An 18,555-nucleotide genomic window follows, 5' to 3' on the forward strand; every position below is an offset into this window, starting at 1 on the left:
TAACATGATGAGTTTGTGAGGAAATGTGCAGTTATTCTGCTTGTAGATTGAGTGTGCTGCTAGGTTAGACCAAGGAACGGCTCAGGTTGGAAGGGACCTCAGAGCTCATCTGCTCCAACCTCCCCACCATGCCCAGGGACACCTCTCAACTAGACTCAGCTGCTCAAGGCCTCATCCAGCCTGGCCTTCAACACCCCCAGGGAAGAGGCATCCACAGCCTCCCTGGGCAGTCTGTTCCAGAGTCTCACCACCCTCCTACTGAAGAACTTCTTCCTCAGCTCCAGTCTAACCCTGCTCTGCCTCAGCTTCAAACCATTCCCCCCTGTCCTGTCTCTAGACACCCTCAGGAGAAGTCCCTCTGCAGCCTTCCTGCAGGATCCCTTCAGGTACTGGAAGGCAGCTCTAAGGTCCCCCAGGAGCCTTCTTTTCTCCAGGCTGAACGCCCCCAGCTCCAGCCCTTGGATCATCTTTGTGGCCTCCTCTGGACTCTCTCCAGCAGCTCTCTGTCCTTCTGGGAACACCAGACCTGGAGGCAGGATTGAAGATGGGGTCTCAGCACATCAGAGTCAAGGGGCAGAATCCCCTCTCTTACCCTGTTGCCCATACTCCTCTTGATGCAGTCCAGGCCTTGGTTTGCCTTCTGGGCTGCATGAAGGCACTGCCCTATGTGGTGCAGACCAATCCTAGACCAAATCTCATCTTTCATGTCTGTTTTCCCAGGAAGGGAGCTGTAAACTGGGAGCTACTGGGACTGTGAGGTTTGCCTGTCAGTGTGTGTGGTGTTTGCTTGGTGCTGTGAGGCAGGGTGTCACCTGTGGGTGCTCTGCTTTGCAGCAGTTTATCAGATGGATGTTTTGGGAGAGTTCAGGGAGTTTTTAACCAAAAGCTTCCTATTTCTTCCCTTAATGTTGCTTCTGTTACTGTTTAAATCTAGGAGGAGCTGTGCTCTTAATCTGCAATCTTCTCAGCTCTCCACAAGAAGTAGATTTGCTGTTAATATTATACAGCTCCTTTAATGAGGGAATTAGCAGTGGGATGACAATAGTAAGAGCTCAGGAGTGGAACAAATAATCAATTTGCCAAGGCTGAACAGCCCAGATGTTAGTGCAGGGGGCTCTTAGTCCCATTCCTTTCTGATCCAATGTCCTCAGTGGTGCTGGCATGACTCTGGTGCTGTTGCTGTCAGTGAAGCTGCACAGCCTCACAGATCTGTCCCAGGTAAGCAGTTTTCACTCTACAGAACAAAGAGGCTTTGCCTACCCAGTGGTCCATGGCAGCTGTTGAGTACTGATGATGAGCTTCTCTGAAGAGCCTTTCAGCAAACAGCTTCTTCCAGTTAGCCTGCATGGAGCAATTCACTGAATCACAGAATGGCAGGGGCTGGAAGGGACCTCCAGAGATCATCCAGTCCAACCCCCCTGCCAGAGCAGGCTCACCCAGGGCAGGTCACATAGGAACACATCCAGCTGGGGTTGCAAAGTCTCCATGGAAGGAGACTCCACAAGCTCTCTGGGCAACCTGCCCCAGGCCTCCAGCACCCTCACACCAAAGAACTTTTTCCTCATGGTGAGGTGGCACCTCCTGGGTTCCAGCTTGTACCTGTTGTTCCTTGTCCTATCACTGGGCACCACCACAAAGAGCCTGGCACCTTCATCCTGACACCCACCTCCCAGATATTTAGGGACAATGATCCTCTCTCAGCCTTCTCCTCTCGAGACTAAACAGCCCCAGGGCTCTCAGTCTTTGTTCACAGCAGAGATGTTCCAAGTCCCTTCATCATCCTCACAGCTCTCTGTTGGACTCTCTCCAGCAGATCTCTGTTTCTCTTGCACTGGGGAGCCCCAAACTGGACACAGCATTGCAGGTGTGGTCTGAGCAGGACAGAGCAGAGGGGCAGGAGAACCTCCCTAGAGCTGCTGGCTGCACTGTTCTCGATGCACCCTATGAGGGAGAAGGCTCCAGGGGAACCTTAGAACTGCCTTTAATACCTGAAGGGATCCTGCAGAAAGGCTGCAGAGGGACTTTTCCTGAGGGTGTCTAGAGACAGGACAAGGGGGAATGGTTTGAAGCTGAGGCAGAGCAGGGTTAGACCTGGAGCTGAGGAAGAAGTTCTTCAGTTTGAGGATGGTGAGACTCTGGAACAGACTGCCCAGGAGGTGATCTGGGGGTGTTGAAGGCCAGTCTGGATGAGGCCTTGAGCAGCTGAGTGTAATGGAGAGGTGTCCTTGGGCATGGTGGGGAGGTTGGAGCAGATGAGCTCAGAGGTCCCTTCCAACCTGAGCTATTCTAGGACAATATGATTCAAAACAGAATGATGAGGGAAGTGCTGCCCTTGACTGCTCTGTGTTTGCAGCATGCCATTAACCATAGGTTTAAGACTTTTATTTCTTGAAGACCTTATATATTCTGCTTTTGTGGCTCTCCAGGATTTGTAACCATTCATGATTAACTAATAATCATTAATATTTGTGGAAGGCAGATGGGGCAGGGCAGCTATGGCTATGGGATTGATAAAACACTCATCTCCCATCTACAGTAACACTGCTGAGCAGAGCTGATTTTGTCAAGGCAAAGGTTACTTCAGGGATAATTCTTATCTGCAACAGGAGGTAGTGCAGATAAAAGTTGAAGAAGAAGAGAGCCAAGACATCTTGTGAAACCATTCTGTTATCATTACCCTCCAGGGTGCCCCTTGCTCCCCACACACATTGAAGTAGGGCAACCTGCAGTGGGAAAGTCCTGCAGGGAAGTCTCTGCTGGCTGGAAACGTATGGACAGTGGAGGAAAATTGAGTGTGGACTGCAGTGTGCTTGCTCATTGCCTGGACAAGAACATCCTGGCCTTTGATCTTTTATTGCATTCTAGTTTTGGTATCTTTCCTGCTAATCTGCTTGGGATCTGGCAGAGCTCTGCTGAGCAGCTGAAGTGTCCAGAGAAAGGCAGCAAGGCTGGGAAGGGCCTGGGGCACAGCTCTGGTGAGGAGCAGCTGAAGGAGGTGGGGGCATTCCGACTGGAGAAGAGGAGGCTGACAGGAGACCTCATGGCTCTCTGCAGAGAGCTGAAGGGAGGTTGAAGTGAGGAGGGTGTAGCCTCTGCTCCTTGGTGGCAGGTGAGATCCCCTCTCAGCCTCCTCCAGCCCAAACAGCCCCAGGGCTCTCAGCCTTTCTTCACAGCAGAGATGTTCCAGTCCCTTCATCATCCTCACAGCTCTCTGTTGGGCTTTCTCCACCAGATCTCTGTCTCTCTTGCACTGGGGAGCCCCAAACTAGACACAGTATTGCAGGTGTGGTCTGAGCAGGGCAGAGTTCTTTAGGCTGCTCACTGAGATGTCTTTATGACTCTATGGCTGATGGAGAAAGGCAGTGCTCTGTGGAAAATGGCTTGGAGCTGGGGTGGTATCATTGTGCAGATGCCTGCAGGGGGACTGGGGAACCTGCAACTTAATTTCTCATGAAAAAGGCCAAATGCTGACTTCTTCAGTTGGCTTTTTGGTGTTTTTCCATGCTGTTGCTGACTATTATTAAGGTCAGAATAGCTGGACAGAGAAGCTTCAGAGCTGTAGTTTTATTCTGTGAGGGTAACAACACCCAAACTTTCTTGTGAGGCTCCTGTGAGCTCTGTGAGTGATTCTGGGCTGGGTCATGCCTAGAAATCCTTAGAGCTGACCCCTGCTTTTCTCACAGCTGCTGTTCATAGGGGAAAACATTCCAGATGTACTGAACTGCCTTCAGCACACCAGGCTGATGAATCCCTGAGCCAGCAGAGAGCTGCTGAGTGCAGCTGCTGCAGGAATGGACTCGATCTCTGGAGGTCCCTTCCAGCCTCTAATGTTCTGTGATGCTGTGAATGGGCAGTGAGGAAGCACAGCAGTTGTGCATGGAGATGGGAGAAGAAATAACAGCCTAGCCTCCTGTTGGTATGCATGGTGGCAGACATCAGAACCCTCTTTGCTGTGCCTGCCTGTCTGTGTGTCCCTGCTGAGCTTCCCTCATCTCCCTCATGCTGGCCTGCTTGCAAGCTTTCACACAACCACACAACTGGTTGGGCTGGAAGAGCCCTCTGAGATCATTGAGTCCAATCATCAACCCAACACCACCATGGCCACCAAACATGTCCCCAGCTGCCATAGCCACACACTTCTTGAACCCCTCCAGGGATGGTGACTCCACCACCTCCCTGGTCAGCCTGTTCCAATCCCTGACCACTCTTACAACAAAGAATTTCCTCCTAACCTCCAGTCTTAAATTTGCCCTAGTAAAGCTTCAATCCATTCTCTCTCCTTCTGTCACTCCCAGCCCTTGTCAAAAGTCTCTCCCCAGCTTTTTGTAGCCCCATTTCAGGTACTGGCAGGCTGCTCCAAGGTCTCCCCGGAGCTTCTTTTTCTTACCTAGAGCAAAGTTAATAAAACTGAAGTGACTCGAAGTTTGGAAATCTGTCACTCCAACACTTTTTAATAATGGCCAAACACTTCACCCTCTGCACAAACTGCTGAACACTCTGCTTCTGTCTGACCTTGTCAGGCTGAGGACCTCTTCTGGGAAAAAGTCAGGCTTTCAAACCAGTGGTGGGTTGGTGTTGGCATGAGTCAAGGTGGGATGAAATCCTGACACCTGTCTTCAGATGTCAGCTGGCATTCTCTGGTAGGTGTCTAAGAAGGGAGGGAGCAGCAGTTCCAAGTGACACCAATATGCACCATGGCAGGCTGGACTCTTAGACTGGAGGAGTGACACAGCTTGGATCTGAAATCTGGGATCTGGTTCAGGGCTAGTGATGGCTTGCAAAGATTCAGCTCTAAGAGTTGTGTCATGGAATTATAGAATCACAGAATGTGAGGGATTGGAAGGGACCTCAGAGATCATCCAGTCCAACCCCACTGCCAGAGCAGGACCCCTCAGGGCAGGTCACACAGGAACACATCCAGAGAAGGAGACTCCACAACCTCCCTGAGCAGCCATTGCCCCTTGTCCTATCATTGGACATCCCTGAGCAGAGCCTGGCTCCATCCCTGCACATCTTCATCAACAGGAATGAGGTCACCCCGCAGGCACCTCTGCTCCAAGCTCAAGACCCCAAGCTCCCTCAGCCTGTCCTTGCAGGGAGATGTTCTGCTACCTGCAGCAGCTTAGAAAGGTTTAAGAGTGGAACTCAGACTGTGAGCAAAAATAAGAAATCAGGAATGCAAATTCTGGGCTGGAGTGAATCAGTGGAAGTACAGCAAATCCATGTGACTAAGCCAGGCTCTGGAATTGGCTGCTCCATCAGGATGGTAGTCTGTTGGGTGTGATTGTGACTCAGCACTTGCTGGTGACTCATTGCTCAGCACTGGGACCTCTTTGCTGGTGGTTTGCTGGCTGAAAAAGAAGAGGATGTGGGAAGAGACTTCAACCTACAGAGGAAGTTTAAACTCCAGAGAGAAAGTAGTTTTACACTGCTTGGGCTATTTGACAGAATCACGGAATGGGAGAGGTTGGAAGCGACCTCCAGGGATCATCCATTCCAACTCCCTGCCAGAGCAGGCCACACTTTGGGAACAATGAAGAAACAGAGAGAGAGCAAAGCTTGTGAGACCTCAGCCAAAATCTTCTACTTCAAAAGGCTCTTAATGAGTTTGATGCAAATGAGAAAGGAAGATGTCTTGGTAAAGCAGAAAGAGACAGAGGAGGCTGCCAAGGTGATGCTTCCTTCATCCATATATTGAGCTATGCCTCCAGTTCTGGTGTGCCTAGCAGAAGGACACAAAGCTGTTGGAGTGAGTCCAGAGGAGGCCACAAAGATGATCCAAGGGCTGGAGCAGCTCTGCTATGAGGACAGCCTGAGAGAGCTGGGGGTGTTCAGCCTGGAGAGGAGGAGGCTGAGGGGAGACCTCACTGCTCTCTACAGCTCCCTGAAACGAGGTTGGAGTGAAGCTGGGCTTTGTCTTTTCTCCCAAGTAACCAAGTAACCTCCCAAGAGATAGGAGGAGAGGAAATGGACTGAAGTTGTGCCAGGGGAGGGTTAGGTTGGGCACTAGGAAAAATCTCTATGGGGAGAGAGTGGTGAGGGGTTGGAACAGGCTGCCCAGGGAGGTGGTGGAGTCATCATCCCTGGAGGTGTTCAAGGAGCTGTAGCTGTGGTGCTTCAGGATAGATTTAGTGGTCGTGGTTGCTGGGTTGTGCTTGGACTCAATGATCTTAAAGGTCTTTTCCAACCTGAATGATTCTCTCTCTGCTTGCAAAATAGTGCCCACTCCTTAGCAAACAGTGGCTGCTGCTCCTTAGGAGGAATTCAGGCCATGCTTGCCTGCTCAGCCCTTTCCTCTCCAGCAGATGCTTATTCTTTAATAACTACCAGCTTTCAAGTGTTCTCCACTTGCAAGTTGAGGAAAGGAGGGGGTTGTGGGGTGTGTGTGGTGCTTAATAAAAGTGCAATTTGGTTGTGGTTTTTTTTTATGTCTACATTCTCCTTGTTTGTTGTCTTCATCTCTTTGCTGCAGTCGTCCTTGTAAGACAAAGACAGCAGACAAGAGATGCTCTTTAGACTGCAAGCATTGCAGTTTGCTACTCCTGCTCCAAGAGTTTCGGTGCCAGAATTTTGTTTAGGATGGAGAATCATTTTCCCTGGAAAAAGGCCATCATTCAGCAGCTGAATCAGAGTCCAGCTCTGTATTCCTGGTATGCTTGGACTGGTGGTGTTTGGAGGCTCTGAGAATAGCTGTGCTGTGAATGATCTGCTGTGAGTGAGCTGTCCTGGAGCATTATTGATGCTTACCTGGGGATCTTGCACTGTTAGTGTTTGTCTTGTGGTGTCCTCTCTTACAGTGCTGCAGCATAAATGGATATAAAAGACACCTCTGTTATAGGGAGAGGCTGAGGGAGCTGGGAGTGTTCAGCCTGGAGAAAAAAAGATTCCTGGGGGACCTTAGAGCTGCCTTCCAGTACCTGAAGGGATCCTGCAGGAAGGCTGCAGAGGGACTTCTCCTGACGGTGTCTAGAGACAGGACAGGGGGGAATGGTTTGAAGGGCAGGGTTAGACTGGAGCTGAGGAAGAAGTTCTTCAGTCTGAGGGTGGTGAGACTCTGGAACAGGCTGTCTAGGGAGGCTGTGGATGCCTCCTTCCTGGGGGTGTTGAAGGCCAGGCTGGATGAGGCCTTGAGCAGCTGAGTCTAGTTGAGAGGTGTCCCTGGGCACAATGAGGAGGTTGGAGTAAATGAGCTCTGAGGTCCCTTCCAACCTGAGCCAATCTAGGACTCTGATCCTATGATTTGCAGCACAGTGAGCATTTCTCATTCTGAAGTGATGCCTAATTACCTAAAGGGCACTGGACTGATGTAAATAGCTCTGAGTGCCTGGGAAATTAAAGCTGTTTCCCTGTTGCTCCTGGTTAGCAGCTGATGAATGACCCTTGCTCCACTTTGGGCTGCTGGGGCAGAGGCTGCTAATGGATTCCTGCAGAGGTTGGACCAAATCTTTACATGCACATTTGGATAAGCTTCTGCAATTGTCAGTTCTCTGCAGCTGAGAGAACACTGAGAGTGCGCAAAATGCCCTGGTAATGAAGGTGATGCAGTTATCATCAGGTGAAGCAGTTAGGCCTTGAGCAACCTGGGCTAGTGTCTCTGTCCATGGCAGGGGGTTGGAACTGGATGAGCTTTAAGGTCCAGTCTTCCTGTAGGATCCCTTCAGGTACTGGAAGGCAGTCTAAGGTCCCCCCATAGTCTTCTCCTCTCCAGGCTGCTCCCTCAGCCTGTACTCATTGCAGAGGTGCTCCAGCTCTTGGATCATCTTTGTGGCTTCTTCTGGACTCTCTTCAGCAGCTCTGTGTCCTTCTCATGCTGGGGACAGCAGAGCTGGAGGCAGGACTGGAGGTGGGGGGCCATGGTAACTACCCTGCTGTCAGCAGCCAGGCAGCCACTGTGTGATCAACTGTAGGAGCTGTGACCCAGCATGAATCTTGCTGTCATTGTGGTTCACCTTCTCCAGTCCAGGAGGGTCTCTGTGGCTGCCTGTGAATTGCTGCATGTCACATGTGGAGATGTGATGCCTGGCAGGGAATAAGCAACAACACGCTGCAGATGGCTGCAACACTGCCTTGTAGTCCTTCCCCATGCCAGCAAGAGGAGAAGGCATTTAGAGTTCCCTCAACTGTCTTTTCCTTGGCAGAGAATTAGGTGGCCCTGGAAGTGCAGAGAGATGCAGTGAGGTGTGCCTGGGGCCAGCTGCAGCTCAGTTCCATGGCCCAGCTGTGCCTGAATGGAGGAGCAGAGCCAGAGCCTTGGCAGCCCTTGGTACCAGTTGGGCTGACCTCAGCAGATCAGGAATCCTAGGAGCTCAGGCAGCTTGGCTGCAGTGCTGTGAAGAACACAAGCTGCAAAGTGCTAACAGCTCACTGACTTTTTTCTGCACAGTTCCCCAATGAAGGCCCTCCAAGAGACTCACCACCAGTGTTTAGTGCCTGTAAAAAGGAGTTGAGCAGAGTCCAGCGGAGGCCGTGAAGATGATCAGAGGGCTGGAGAACCTCCCCTGTGGAGACAGGCTGAGAGAGTTGGGGCTGTCCAGTCTGGAGAAGAGAAGGCTCCAGGGAGACCTTAGAACAGCCTTCCAGTAACTGAAGGGGCTGTGGGAGAGCTGGAGAGTGACTTTTGACAGGGGTTTGGAGTAAGAATGAGAGGGAATGGGATGAAGCTTGAGGAGGGCAGATTTAGACTGGAGATGAGGAAGAAATTCTTGACAGTGAGGTGGGAAGACTCTGGAACAGGTTGCCCAGGGAGGTCATGGATGTCCCCTCCCTGGAGGTGTTCAAGGCCAGGCTGGATGAGGCCTTGAGCAACCTGGGCTGGTGGGAGGTGTCCCTGCCCATGGCAGGGGGTTGGAACTGGATGATCTTGAAGGTCCTTTCCAGCCCAAGCCATTCTGTGAGTCTCTGAGCTGCAGCTACCAAGATCTCAGTGCACATTACAAGGAAATTGCCTGTTGGAAGGTGCAGTGTTTGCCTCCAGCTGTAAACTCTCAAAGCTTAGAGCCAAAGAGTGATTTTTTTTTGTTTTTTGTTCAGAATTAGCTTTTTCCTCATTTCTACCATGCTGGAAGCAGGAAAGAGTGGAAAATGGCAAAGCTCAAAGCTGTTGCTTAAACACACGGTGACCAGAGCATCTTTTTCATCCCTTATCAAATTCTCTTTATCTTGACCCAAGGCTTGCCTCAATTTTTGTTCTTCCAGTTCTCTCCTCTGTCCTGATGGGGGTTAAACGATTGCCTAGAGGCTTACTTGCCAGCTTGGTCTCACCAAGTATTGTGGTTTTCTGAAGGAGGATGAGACCAGTCAGCATTCCATTGCATTTAATGCCTCTGAATCCTTCCCTGCATTTTTGTTTCTCACAGCTGTGGTATCACAGACTCAGCTTCTCTTTTGACTGGTGAGGCTAAGCTTACCTATCTCTTGGCCTCATACATCTCAAGTGTTTGTTGGCCACAGCCCACCATATGCTTGCTGAATTGTGTAAGGGTCTGTAGGCAGCCTGGGTTAAAGGGCTGAGCTGTTTTCCCAAGAGAATATCTTCATTCCTAGAGAAAAAGGCCATGCTCCTGCAGTGAGTCAGGCCTCTCTTTGCTCATGAATCACACTTTACTGTGGCACAGCTTGAGCAGGAAGGTAAATTGTCTTAGAGCAGCCAGCCTGTGTATGCCAAGGGTGTGCTTTCTGCAGGGAAGTGGACAGATTTCAGCCTCCTCATGTGGAAGAGCCTAGACTGCACACTGCTTGCCTCAGCAAGAAATTTAGCCATGGGGCTGTTGGATGAATGAAGTACTCTAGCCACTGGGAAGCAGAAAAAGTGGTGGCTGTGACGTTGTGAGGTGACTAATTCCAGAAGGGTGTGGAAAGTGTGCTCTGTGCATGCCTCTCTCTCAGACTCAGTCCTTCTAGGTGGCCAAGAAGGTCAGGGGCATCCTGGGGGAGATAAGAAGGCCTGTGGTGAGTAGGTTAAGAGAGGTTCTCCTGCCCTTCTGCTCTCCCCTGGTGAGGCCACATCTGGAATATTGTGTCCAGCTCTGGGCCCCTCAGTTCCAGAAGGACGTCAGGGAACTGCTTGAAAGAGTCCAGCACAGAACTACAAAGCTGCTGCAGGCAGTGGAACATCTGCCTGTGAGGACAGGCTGAGGGATCTGGGGCTCTTGAGCTTGGAGCAGAGGAACCTGAGGGCTGCACTCATTCCTCTTGATAAAGATATGCAGGGATGGAGCCAGGCTCTGCTCAGGAATATCCAAGGACAGGACAAGGGGCAGTGGGGGCAAGCTGGAGCAGAGAAGGTGCCACAAGAACAGAAGGGAAAACTTTTTTACTGTGAGAGTGCTGGAGGCTTGGGGCAGGCTGCCCAGAGAGGTTGTGGAGTCTCCTTCTGTGGAGACTTTGCAACCCCAGCTGAATGTGTTCCTGTGTGCCCTGCCCTGGGTGAGCCTGCTCTGGCAGGGGGGTTGGACTGGATGATCTCTGGAGGTCCCTTCCAACCCCTGCCATTCAGCGATTCAGTGAATTGCTCCATGCAGGCTAACTGGAAGAAGCTGTTTGCTGAGAAGCTCATCATCAGTACTCAACAGCTGCCATGGACCACTGGGTAGGCAAAGCCTCTCTGTCATGGAGGTCCCTTCCAGCCTCTGACATTCTGTGTGTTGAGGTCAGTCTTGTGTTGTACATCTGCGTTGTGGACATATCAAGGCTTTCAGGTGTTTTAGTCTTACAGTCTTGATTTGTTAAGTATCATTTGAATTCAAACTGCACGCAACAAAATTAGCCTCAGGATTCCATAAATGTACAATAGCTATGGGTTTGGGTTTTTTTATTTTTTTCCTTCTTGAAACTTCTAATTTTGTCCCAGATGTGCTACAACCTCCCCAACCATTCAGACTGGATTCAGCTGCACCATGAGAGCTATGGCCATAAATCCAGGCAATGCCCACAGCCAGCAGTGATTAACTAGTTCCTGCAGCTGCATACATCTCTGCTGATAGCTGTAGCCTGCAAGGGGAGGTGATTGCTCATAACCAGTGAGCAGGTAGCCCCATCCATCACTGCATGAAGACATCAGCTCTTCCCAAGGTTATAAGGATAGTTTTTACAGGCAGGCATTGCTGCACTGCACAGAGCCAGGAGCACAAGCAGGGGTTCACCCTCAAACAGTTCTGTTGCTCTTAGTACTTGTTAAATTCAGGACAAAAAGCATTTGAACTGTGCTGGCTAGCAGAAAAACAATGCAGAGAATCCTACAATGGCTCAGGTTGGAAGGGACCTCAGAGCTCATCTACTGCAACCTCCTGCCATGGGCAGGGTCACCTCTCAACTAGACTCAGCTGCTCAAGGCCTCACCCAGCCCAGGCAGTGGCACAGCTGCCAGATGTGTTTTCTTCTGGGCTCACCTGCTCTTTTAGACTGGAGATGAGGAGGAAATTCTTGACAATGACTGTGCGGAGCCACTGGAACAGGTTGCCCAGGGAGGCTGTGGATGTCCCCTCCCTGGAGGTGTTCAAGGCCAGGCTGGATGAGGCCTTGAGCAACCTGGGCTGGTAGGAGGCGTCCCTGCTCATTGCAGAGGGTTGGAACTGGAGGATGTTGAAGGTCCCTTGCAGTCCAACCCTTTCCATGAATGTATGAATCATAGACTGCTTTGGGTTAGAAGGGACCTTAAAAAGTCATCGTGTCCACCCCCCATGCAGAGAGAGGGGACATCTTCAGCTAGATCAGGCTGCTCAGAGCTCCATACTACATAACCCTGAGTGTTACCAGGGATGAGGCATCTCCCACCTCTGGACAACCTGTTCCAGTGTTTCATCACCCTTGTTGTAAAGCAAAAATTCTTCATAGATTCATAGAATGGTTGGATTGGAAGGGACCTTAGAGATCATCTAGTTCCAACCCCTTCTTGATATGCATTCTAAATCTCCCCTCTTTTAGGTTAAAACTATCACCCCTTGTCCTGTGGCAATAGGTCCTGCTGAAAAGATTGTCCCCATTTTTCTCACAGCCCCTTCTAAGTCCTGGAAGACCACAACAAGATTGTCCCCATCTTTCTCACAGCCTTATTTAAGTCCTGGAAGACCACAATGAGGGCTCCCTGGAGCTCTACACATCTGGCTGTAAGCCTGCTTGATGTCCTGGAGGATATTAGGTGTTTTGGGATGCTAATAGGTTAAAAGATAATTCACTATTGACCTGATTCTGCCTTCTGAGGCTAAGAGATTCTTGTGAATCAGGTGGCCTCTGTAGAGATTATTTTAGAGGCTGCTGCTTTTTTAATCTGTTCTGTACGTTGGGAGCTAAAATCCAAGAGGTTGAGCCAGGTTATGAAGGGATGGAGCAAAAGATATCATTTCTGTTCAGTGAAACTTACAGCATAATGTTGATTAAAAGAAAGAAAAGGGGGGGGGGGGGGGGAGGGTCAAAAAAAGCCCAAACCTCATAGCATGGGAAGTTCATTATGAGGATTTGGTAGGAGGGGGTATGGCTGGGAGCTTAAAACACTGGATTGTGGTCATTATCTCTTCCTCCTTGTAAGCTTCTCTAATACTTCCCAATCCCTGCCACTGAGTGACCTTTGCTGAGAGGGCTGGATGGCAGCCGTGGGCAGAGCCTTGCAGGCAGAGCAATGACAGCTGGAAAAAACTCACCCAGGTACTGCACAGCAAAAAGAGGAGGAGGGAGGAGGAGGAGGGAGGAGAAAACAGCTATTTCCTTACTTCTCCTCCCCTTTTATCTGCTCTTAGGTGTCAAGCTTGAGAATCAGCTTTTGTAGGTTGTGTTAAAATAGGAAGGAAGAATACATGGACCTGATTTTTATTTATTTTGAGTCATTAAAGATGTTTTAAGAGCAAGTCTGCTCTTGGCATATTTTCAGATGGACCTTTTCCCACTGTCCTGTAAATCTGTGCCAAATACATATGGGCAGCACAGAGGTGGTGACATTTGGGTTAGTCCTGAGATGAGACAGAGTCCTACTGATTCAGGACTAACCTGGACAGTTCCTGGGGTCCAGATGGTCAAGGCAAATGTACAGCACATGTGATTAACCTTGTAAGCACCAGTGAATGTGCAAACCTGGACACTTCCTGGGGTCCAGATAAACAGGTACCACATGTAACTTTGTAACACAGCTGTGAACTCTGGGTGTCCCTGGCCATGTTTGGATATGCCCCATCCTATAGGTCCAGTTATCAGGGTTCTGTGTTACCAAAGGGCATTAATTGTCTTGGGACAGTATTTTTACCAGCCAAGGAGTCAGGCAGCTTGCCTTGTTCTCACCCAGACAGCAACTAGAGCCAAGTGCTGCCTGAGTAGCAGCTGAAGAACTTGTACTAACAGGCAACGACTACACCCAGGCCTTGCACCTGGACCAAGGCAGAAAGAGGAAAAGCTCCAAGAGAACTGAATCCCAGAAGAGCCATGGAAAGACTACAGCCTAGTGACGGAGCACACAAGAGAGAGAGGCCCCTTAGCCCTCTCTGAGCCAAGGGCAAGCTCCAGACTGTGAACTGGGCATGACAGGAGGGAGGCCCCTGGACCTTTCCAAGCCAAGGAGTGCTCGAATTATAGCCACAGCATCTGGGAAGATACCAGACAGAGGAGCAAGTTGTGAGTACCCGGCCAATCTGCCACAGAATCCTGTTCATGGGAAAACCACAGATCACAGCACCTTTGTTTCCAATTTGAACTGGAAATTCTTAGATCTGTGCTTTTTCATTTAACTGTCTTTATATGTGGAATGTATCACTCACAACCCAGTAACAGAACCTGTGAATATACTTAGTAAATAGGTTATGGTGGTGTCTGAAGATACCACTGCCCAAAATATTAAATAGTAAAAGAGATAAAAATATACATTTTATTACAGCAGCTGATGATGTATCAGAAGGGTATGGAAAGATCTGCAAATGCCACAGGAGATGCTGAGAAAAGCCTTGGTAGGCAGGGAGCTACCACAGGGCAGATGGCCTCCTGCCTACAAGCAGAGGATGGAGCAGGCTGTTTCATCCTGGCTTCTCTCTTCCACTCTACCACAGGATGGTTGGGGTTGGAATGGACCTCCAGAGATCATCCAAAGCAGGATCACCCAGGGCAGGCCACACAGGAGCAAATCCAGGTGGGTTTGGAAGCTCTCCAGAGAAGGAGACTCCACAGCCTCTCTGGGCAGCCTGTTTCAGGGCTCCAGCACCCTCAAACCAAAGCGGTTTCTCCTCCTGTTGAGGTGGAACCTCCTGGGTTCCAGCTTGTTCCTGTTGTTCCCTGTCCTATCACTGGGCAGCATCCAACAGAGCCTGGCACCTTCATCTTGGCACCCACCCCTCAGACATTTAGAGACATTGATCAGATCTTAGAGGTCTTTTCCAACCCAAAGAATTCTGTGATCCTGGCTTTGATTGCAGGAGAAGGGGCAGGAGGGGAAAGCATTTGCAAATTCCAGTTTAATTAATTGTGGTTGCTCCTGAGTGGACAGAGGAGCAGAGATGATCCCAGCAGAAACGTTTGTGGCTCTGACCATATTTCTGCACCTGATATTTGCTCTTCAACCACAGCTTGATGTTAATTGTAGCTGCCCAGAGGAGAGTCTGGGCAGTGCTAGCAGTCGTAACAATAAGCTCTGCTGCAGCTGAGAGCTTTAACCTTGCACTGCAGCCAGTTTGCAAAGGGTCGGGGCTAATGGTGCTTGGAAAAGCTTCTGCTGGACACATTGGGCCAGAATATCACTAGCTGTGGGACAGTAATGGGATTCCAGCTCCTGCCTGGCCGTTGTAGTTGCTTAAATGGACAATTTTGGCCAAAGGCTTTGTCTGTTGGCAATGGAAATCGAGCAGATTGTGGGGAATCCTGAAGCACCTCCTGAAATGGATACTGAGAGGCAGTGACAAGCTGAGAGTGCTGCAGAGCAAACCTCAGATTAAACATCATTTGATAGGCTTGATACTGTGATTGCTCCTAAGAAAGGTCTCCCAGCAGAAGAGCAGGAAAGGCTTTCAGCTGGCACTGCTGTTCACTCCCTACCCAGGCTGCTGGGACAGAAACAACCAATGTATCCTTCTGTCTGCTCAGGAGTGGAGCCATGGCCACAAACCGTCATCCCTGTGCCAGCTAAAGCCATGATGAGGGTAATATCAAATGAGCCAAGAGCTGCTGCAACATGTCTCAGAATTGCAAGTTAGGAGCAGGCTGACCTTGTTGTGACAGCTGAAAATCACTGCAGTGCTGGAGGTGAGGTCTCAGCAGAGCCAAGGGGCAGAATCCCCTCTTCTGCCTTGCTGCCCACACTCCTCTGGCTGCAGCCCAGCACACAGCTGCCTTCTGGGCTGCATGAGGGCACTGTTGGCTTCTGGGGAGCTTCTCAGCACCCAACACCACCAAATCTTTCTTCAGGGCTGCTCCCAACCCACTCTGCACCCAGCCTGGATTTGTGCCTGGGGCTGGCCTGACCCAGCTGCAGGACCTTGCAGTGTGACTTGCTGCACCTCATGCAGTTGGCACTGTGCCACTTCTCAAGCCTGTCAAGACCCTTCTGGATGCCATCCCTGTCCTCAAGTGAGTCCAGCAGCACACAGCTTGGTGGCATCAGCAGACCTGCTATGCTATGGGTGCAGTCAGTGCCAATCTTCCCAGCTTTGAGATGAAAGGATTGTAAAGAGGAGGAAGGGGAAGGCTTGGCTGTGCTTGCTGGGAGGTTCGATAGATCAGATGACATCTTATCAGCAGCAGCAGCCTGTGGAGGTGTGCAGTGATGAAAGAGTCTGTGCAGAGAAGCTGCCCTGCCACTCCAGCCTGTGCTCTGCAGCTTGCCAGCAGCTGTGGGAATCCAAATCTGCTGTAGACTGGGAAGGTTTGAATGTGCGACACAAAGCAGAGACTGCAAATCCTTGTCCAGGCTCTCCTGATTTGTTTCCTGCTGCCTTCCATCACACTGCATTAAATCTCATTGCAGTGCTCTGAAAGGCAGGAAGGGGTTGGCAGCATTATTGGTGTGTTGGGTTTGGGTTGATTTTTTTTTTTTTACACCATATGTTTCAGAAATACGTTGTTTGGAAATATGGAGGATTTGCAAGCATAAAAAAGCTGATTTTATTGCTTTTTAAAAAATTATTGTTATTATTTTAAAAAGTTGTTAGAAAGTGAGGGCAGCAGAGAAGGAGATGGCAAGGACTTGCTGCAGGAAATTAACAGAAGGTGGAAAGCTCTGTTTGCCAGTTCCAAGGGAGCAAAATCAAGGTGGAGCAGTATTGTTGCTTGGCCAAGCTCGTGTGGTATGACTTTTAACTACATAAAGGGGCATCTGAGTGTAAGATTCAGATGTCTAAGAGTCAGAATGATTTCCATGTGCTCATTTCTGTGCAGAGACACAATGATTTTATTCCCAGTAGTGTCTGCAAGTGGCAAAAATCAGCTGAATGTAAATCTCAACTTCATGTCCCATGACCGACAAAGATTCCTCTCCTATTTCTCTCTGCTCTGCTCTGCTGAGACCTCACCTAGAGTGCTGTGTCCAGATATGGGACCCCAGCACAGGAGAGACATAGATCTGATGGAGAGGGTCCAGAGGAGGCCACTGAGATAATCAGATGGCTGGAGAACCTCTGCAGTGGGGACAGGCTGAGAGAGTTGGGGGTGTTCAGCCTGGAGAAGAGAAGGCTTCAGGGAGACCTTAGAGCTGCATTTCAATATCTGAAGGGGACCTAGGGAAAGGCTGGGGAGGGACTGTTCGGGAGGGACTGTTCAGAAGGGCCTGTGGGGATAGGAGGAGGCACAATGCTTTGAAACTGGAGCAGGGGTGTGCTGGTTTGAGGCCAGACAGATCCTCTCTTGCCCCGAGAGGGACAAAAGAATGACACTCACAAACAGAGAGGAGAGTGATGGAAAGTTTAAATGGAAAAGCAATTGGTGAAACTACAGAAGACTACAAAACATAGTGGCAACAACATCCCAAAGCATACAGAGCCCCTTACATAACACCCAAAGGCTTCCCAATCCTTCCCTCCTCCCACCTGAGAGTAAACCCAAACCCCCCAGGGCTCTTTCTTCCCCCACCCACTCCTAGGTGAGTCTCAGGCTGGCCAGGTCTGAGACTGCCCCCCCCTTCCATTCTCCTCCTGGCATTAGGCCTAGACAGGCCCAAGGGGCCTGGGGATACTCCCCCAGCATTACCTGATAAGAGAGGACATCTCCCATGGGAGCACAGAGGGAAGAAAGAGGCAGAGAATGACTTGCAGATGGATTGGTAGGGGCAGGATTTATGGGCAGACACACACCGATTCCTGTGTCCACCTGATTGGGTTGGACACTCAGGACACCGGAGGTGTAGCTTATGTGGCAGCAACAGGAGGCACCCAGCCTGAACTGCCACAAGGGGAGATTGAGATTGGACATCAGGAGGAAGTTCTGCACAGTGAGGGTGGTGAGACACTGGAACAGGCTGCTCAGGGCTGTGTTTGAGGCTCCATCCCTGGAGACATTCAAGCTCAGCCTTGCTGTGTCCCTGTGCAGTCTGCTCTGGTTATTTTTTGCTCTGCTTGGTAATGACCACCGCAGCCCTAGCAGGCAAGCTGGGCTGATGTCAGAGCTCCTGGAGACAGGAATGGTTCCTCTGCAGCATGGAAATTCCAGCCCTCTTTATAGCCAAAGGTTTGCTGATGGTTCTGCTGAGCCCTGCTTTGCTGCAGACTCCAGAGTCACAAAATGGCTCAGGCGGGAAGGGACCTCAAAGCTCATCTGCTCCAACCTCCCCACCATGCCCAGGGACACCTCTCAGACAGATTCAGCTGCTCAAGGCCTCATCCAGCCTGGCCTTCAACACTCCCAGGGAGGTGGCAGCCACAGCCTCCCTGGGCAGCCTGTTCCAGAGTCTCACCACCCTCAGACTGAAGAACTTCTTCCTCAGCTCCAGTCTAACCCTGCTCTGCCTCAGCTTCAAACCATTCTCCCTTGTCCTGTCTCTAGACACCTTCAGGAAAAGTCCCTGTGCAGCCTTCCTCTCAGCCCAGGTGCTCCAGGCCCTTCTCCAGCCTCATTACCCTTCTCTGGACATGCTCCAGCCCCTCAGTGTCCTTCATGTAGTGAGGGGCCCGGAACTGAACACTGCACTCGAGGTGACCTCACCAGTGCTGAGCTCAGGGGGATGATCACCTCCCTGTCCCTGCTGCCCACCCTGTTTGTAACACAAGCCAGGATGCCATTGGCCTCATTGGCCACCCGGGCACTGCTGGCTCATATTCAGTCAACTCTCAACCAATACCCCCAGGTCCCTCTCCAAGCTGCAGCTGTGCAACCACACATCCCCAAGTCTGTAGCTTGAGCTAGATCTCAGTCATTCCACTCTCCAAAAGCTCCCTAAACTCTTTCCATTCTTTTTCTGTTCTGTAGCAGGACAAGGAATGCTTTTTGCCAGGCAGCACTGGCACGATGCCCCCCAACCAGGTGATCAGAATGGCACTTTTAGTGTGCAATGGCTTCAAAGTGCACTATTTTTACTTAAAAGCATCCCATTCGCTACATCCTTCCCATAGATTTGTCTCTCTGTAATCACTTTAAAAGCTGGGTGGCAGAGAAAGTGTT

Source organism: Indicator indicator, chromosome 6, assembly GCF_027791375.1.
Source record: "Indicator indicator isolate 239-I01 chromosome 6, UM_Iind_1.1, whole genome shotgun sequence".
Lineage (NCBI taxonomy): Eukaryota > Metazoa > Chordata > Aves > Piciformes > Indicatoridae > Indicator > Indicator indicator.